Source organism: Lygodium microphyllum, chromosome 13, assembly GCF_053477565.2.
Source record: "Lygodium microphyllum isolate KBCC chromosome 13, Lygodium_microphyllum_v1.1.10, whole genome shotgun sequence".
NCBI classification, from domain to species: domain Eukaryota; kingdom Viridiplantae; phylum Streptophyta; class Polypodiopsida; order Schizaeales; family Lygodiaceae; genus Lygodium; species Lygodium microphyllum.
The window spans coordinates 128,606,266-128,612,483 of record NC_141147.1 but is presented as its reverse complement, the minus strand read 5'-3'; positions in this window follow the sequence as shown (position 1 = coordinate 128,612,483).

The window sequence follows — 6,218 nt, the reverse complement described above, 5'->3', positions numbered from 1 at the left end:
CGTGACCTGGTTGTGATACTTGGCGGAATTGCTTGTCCCCATGCACCCTCCTGATGTTCCTGTCAGTGCGGTCATGGTGGCTGAACAAACCTGGTATGAGCAACTTGAGCAGAAGGTAGATGCTCATAAGTTGGATTCATCTAGCACCACACAGAATTCCTCTTCATTTTTTAATATACGAGCTGTTTCCATTTCTTTACTTGACCCTGAGGATGACCTTGTCATTCCCCCGGCTTTCCTTCGAATCCAGTTGACTGCTGCCAAGCAGGTCACTACTGATGCTCTCATTGATGAAGGTTCTGACTTCAACACCCTTCCATATAACCTCTGGATGGATTTGGGCCAACCCACCTTGACACCCACTCACACTAAGCTTAACCCCTATGGTGGCCAACCTTACTCGCTCTTGGGTAAATGTAAGCTTTTGCTTACTATTGCAACTGAGAGCATCCCTCTTCTTTTTTATGTTCTTCCGAACCGCGAAGATGTGGGCAAGGAACTTCTTTTGGGCCGACCTTTCAAGTATCAGGTTCCATGCACTATCAACTATGTTGATCAGCGCATTACATTGCAATTTCGAGGTGCCCATGTAGTTTCTGCTTTCAGTAAAGGGGATCTTTCTGCGGGGCCAACGCCAATTCCTCTTCCCACCCCTTCTCAGTCCGGTAGTTCCTTATTTCATCAGCTGCTGCAAGCCCAACATCACCATGCTACTCCTGTTAGTTGCGCCTCAAAACCCACGCCTATGAAGTTTCCTCACTTCCAGTGGCGACCTCGCCTCCCCTCACCACCTCCATTTCCACCTTCACCACCCTCAAAGCCGTTGCATCGGCAACCGAGTCGACGTCGTCGAACTCCTCCAAAGCCCACAATTTCCTTGTGTTGGGTGGCATGTGCTCTCTTGGAGGCTCAGGGCTATTACCAGGGTAACACCTACATTTGGATTCCCAAACGATCTAACTTCTCATCTATCCCTTTTTCTTGGGCTTCGTCCACCGTTCCTCTAGGCTGCTCGAAGTGCCGAATGTCTTATCCGAGGGTTTCTCATTCCTTCCTACCTCCAGTCACCCCGTCTCATGATGAGTCAGAGTCTACGCCCCATTCCGCTTCCCTTAACCAACCACCTCCTAATAAGAAGTCATTTCCACTACCTTCCTCTGTCTCCTCATCTCCATCTTTCTCTCTGTAACCCCCTCCTGACCCTCTTCTCACACCTTTCCTTGGGCCTCAGCTTCCTTTGAGGCATCCTCCTCTTCCAATCTCTCTCGGCCAGTCCACCAGTTGGATCAGGCAGCCCAAGCTAAACTCCAACATGAATGCGGGGACCCGGTTCCACCTCATCTTCAGATTAGTTCCACCGCTCCTGATCCCCCTTCTGGTCTAAAACCTCTGCTCATTTGCCACTCTCTTAGTGGCATGGCTGCGGACTTGGCCACGAAGGACAACTCCTCCGACGCTAGTTGGTTACTCCAATTCGATTCTATGTTTACCACCTTTGCGAAATTGTTTGCTATGATTGACCTCGGCCTTGCCGACAATGAGGCACTTGAACTTGCTACTCGATGGAATCCCACATGGGAGGAGCATGAACATCTCTTCCGCAAAAGTCTCTTGGTGCAGGCTGAGTACGTCAAGACTCTTCCTCAAAAGCGTCTCCAGTCCTCCCGATTAATCTCTTCTTATGCTCTAGTGACCAAATGTGTTGATTCCGCCGAGCTTGCAGCTCTTACCACCAAACAAACCACTTCTAGTCTTTTCTTACGCCTCTGGTATAACCATCGGCTTGAGATTGCTCAGGCTGGCAGTCGTCTGATGACCACTGCCGAGCAACGGCGCGCCATTAGTAACCTTCGGTCTGATCCTACATATCATTCTCCTGTTTCACTCCATGCCATCATTTTGGCTCGTGACCTAGAAGTGCCTTCCAATTTGCAACACCATCCCCTGTTTAATAAAATTCTAACGGTGGAAGAACTACATGTGGCTAGTCGCTTTGCTGGTCCATGTCTCCTCACAGATATTACCACTTATTTGTGTGGTTTGGCTATGCGCCCATTTGACCTTGATACATTTGCGGAATTGGAGTATAACCCCAACTTTTACGCTTGGTGGATGTCCATCCTTCCTTCATTTTCCCCGTCCACCTAGTTGTCTTTCCATTTTCTTTGTCCATACTTCATCTTCTTTTTCTTTTTCCTTTTTGTGTTGCCTTGTCATCTTTTCCGTCCTTTGTCGCTTACCCCTGCAAGCTAGGAAGCTTGCTAGGTCTTGTTGTTGCAGGAGGGCAATTGGCAATACATTTTGGCATTATTTTTATAAAAAGGCAAAGGTATAGTTTGACTTTTATATTTTGTGTGATGGTTAGCTAGAAATTTCTCAAGATGTGGTCTTATATTTTGATTAAGCAGATGACAGGTTCACAGTTTGAAATGTCTACAATGTCGACATTGGTGGCTGTCAAGGATCATCATTATGAGGACAGGGGAGTATTCACTATGGAGCAATGCAAGGAGTTTGGTCTAGAGACCAGCATATGGAGTTTTGGGGCCTTGAAGTTTCGTCAACTTACCAACTTGGAGAATATTGTCAACAGGTATCCTAAAATTGGGGAGTTGGTGGCTAAATGTGGGCTAACCGACTATATTAGAGCAAGCAATGGGCTATTCACTTTGCCAATTGCTACAACTTTGTTCAAAACTATGATCCTAAGACTAAAACAAGTAGGATGAGCTACTGGGATGAAAAAGAGCAAAAAGTTGGGGAGGTAGCACTTACTTCTAAGCTGATAGAACAAGCCTTAGGTCTTTGTCAAGGGTCAAAAGGGCACGGTAAAGCTAGTAAAACTCATCTAGTGGATCAAAGGTGGGAGGGTAAGCCTAATGTTACTATTGGTGGTCTATTGTTCTCTGCCATTGAGGAGTTGGATCTTAGAGCCACTGCACAGGTGTTTCACCATTTTTTTACCTACAACAAAACCAGCACTCGTGCAGGGAGAATACCCAAGGGCTTCATGGAAGATATCTTATCAGACAGGATACTTGATGAGGATTTAAATAAGTTTTGGATGGATCAGATTTGTGAATCCCTTGCCAAGGCACATGAGACTCTTCCTAAAACTCCTGAAGGGAGACTCACCACTACTGAGGCCAAGATATGCATGATAAATTACGGTGGTGCACTCAGTAAGGTCATCACCACAGCCTTGGGACTCTCCGAGCCCTTTCAGGTGACACCCGCAGTGCTGAGATGGGTCAACTGAAGGACAAACGACCAAGGGAGGAACAAGAGCCAAGTGTTGAGAGTTCACTAAAGAAGATGGGTCAAAAAAAGAGTAAGAAAGGAAAATTTAAGATAGAGCACCACGTAGCGATCGAGGAGTCGCTAGAGAATGCACAACACTTGGGGGAAGCTCTCCACAAGGAAAAAGAGAATCAAGCCACAACCATACATGAATCATCCATTAAGGACATGAGAGGAAGCCTCCGCTCCACAGGAAGTTGAAGAAGACGTTGCTAGGAAACCTGGAGATTCTGACAAAGGAAAGGGAAAGACTCAAGGAAAACAATCGGTGATTGGTCCAGGAGATTTTCAGATGCTCATGACCACTTTACAAACCATGCAAGCCCAGATAAACATGTTGGAACATGGTAGACAGAATGAAGAAATTACAGTCACTTCTAGTGTAGAGAAGCTGCGATCGGATGAGACTACCACTAGTTCAAAAGTTTGCACAAGAAGGACATTAGCGAATTTGGATGGTCTTACCACATTAGAGCTCTTATGTGAAGAGTTGAAATAGGACAAGGATCAAGCAATTCTGGAAAAATTGGAATTACAAAAGAAGTATGAGGCAGAGAGATCATCTCATCAAGAATTTTTGAAACACTTAGCCCAGCAGTTACACGACTTACAGACTCAGATTGTGGAGAACAATAAGGAGATGGAGGGGCTAAGGGAACAGTTGCAAGAAGTTGAGGTCCTGAGGAAAAGGGAAGAAATTCTCTGTGCTCAGGTTGCAGATCTTGTGGTTCAGTTAAAGGAGGAAAAGGCAAGGACATCAACTCTCACCAGAGAGTTGTCAGAAGCACATCGGACTCAGACGCAGATGAAGATAGCTTTACAGGGTTGCAAGATACAATTGCAATGAGTCTGACTACTGCTGTCAATCAAGTTGAGGAAAAAGCTAACAGAGCTTACGAGGAGATGTTACAACAGCTACTCACAGCCTTGGCTCATTCCCTTCACAAGGAACGCCAGTTTAAGCTTCATGCAACTGCCTATCAACATGCACTATCATTACAGCAAGGGCTTTATCATCAGGCCATTTGCACTTTATCATCCAAAAGCACCGATGATGTGGAGGAACTCAAAGCTCAGTTGGGAATTGCTACCGGTGCCTTAGCCACTTTTGACTAGGGTAAGGAGCTCATGTTGTTGACCTCAGACCCAACTAGCAGCCAGATGATTGATCATTTGCATGACATGGGCTATAATGATCAAGAATTGAGGGATGTACGAATGATGCAGCCAACATCTACTGAGCCATGTGACTTACAATATGAGACACTTGTTGAAGACCCTATTGTAGTAGAGCCTTTTGAAGATATGGTTCCTTCTGAGGATTATATGGATCCTCAAGATTTTGCTGAGCAGGAAGATGGAGCTACTGAGGAAATACAGGTACCCCCAATAGTGTCGGACAAGGAACTTGAGGTCCAAGAGCGCTTTGATAGGATGGTTCACGTTCTTAGGGCTACCCCTCAGGATGTGCCAGAGTATTCCATTGACATGCAAGGCATCGAGGCACAGAGAGAGGATCTAGATGAGCCCATTAAGACCTATCATGAGAAGCAGACGAGGGAGGAGACCATCATTTTTGATTTCAATGTCTATGGAGATGCCAAATTCAGAACACCCTTACCAGTCAGTACAGTGCAAAAGCTTATTAAAGTGGGAGAGAAGATTGCTAAGAAGTGGTTGAAGAAACAGGATAGGTCAGCTTTGAAAGGAGCTTGTAAGATTCCCAAGGAGAAGAACAAGAGGGAGTATCTCACCGAGAAGCCACGAGAGGTGTGGAAGCTTCAACCAGAATGGCGATATCCTATCCTTGAAGCGGATGAAATGGCCCATTCCGCCTTTTACTACTCAAATCGGAAGACAGATGTACTCCATTGCCCCTATCCGAGAAGGTATGGCAGAAACTATGATGCTGAGAAGCATGGCAGGCATAACTTTCCCAAAATTCCCAATATCAATGCTCCGCATGAGAGTGATATCTATCACTTCCAGTTGCGTGATCTGCTACCCTCTTTTGATAGTTTCCTTAAACTCTACTCAAATTTTCCTGATCGTGCCTTCATAGTCACTTGCAATTATCTCCGCCTCATAGTCAAGCTCTTACAGCAGCCCACCGACTCCCTATGAGGATGGCATGCCACCCTTATTCTTCGACATCAACACAGGGATTGACCGCATTGCCATGGCAAGACTTCTTCTTCGAGCTGTATTATTCCCCTCTTACTGCGTAGCCTTGCTTGAGGATATGGTGGATAGCAGATTTGCTCGGTGTACCCATCCTTTTTATCCAGAATCACCCATTTATCTCCGAACCTTTCTTAAGCCATATCTTTTGAGCAAAGGGTGTCTTTCACTTACCTTGCATCCACTTCCTGAGGAGTGACTCCCTTGTGCATCACATGATGGAAAAAAAAAAAGCAAAAAAAGAAAAAGAAAAAATAAATAAATAAATAAATAAATAAATAAATAAATGAATAAATGAATAAATATATATATGCACTCACATGCACTGCACTGCACCTAGGGGTCCTCAAGTTGGATGCGTCCAGTGGCTTTGGTTGGCTGGCTCCATCTCTAACCCCCTAGCCCTTTTTCCATTTCCCCACACATTTGCTTAGGGCACATCAAGGTCAGGACATACCTAGGGAGTCTCGGCTCGCCTAGGTTAGACCTGTCACCATGAGTCACGTACACTTTTCATTTCTACTTCATTTATCTCAGTAACACCACATCACCTCAGGTCACCTACCACATGTGGTTGATCCAGTGGAGAACCATGCGCTTCAAGAATTCCTTTATCTATCCCACTTAGGTGTCTCCCTTGCATCTTCAACAACAACCTTTTTTTTTCTCTCAGTACCTACCATTCTTTCCATCTTCATCAGATCAAGCTCCCTTGCTTCCTCATCATCGAGCATCAT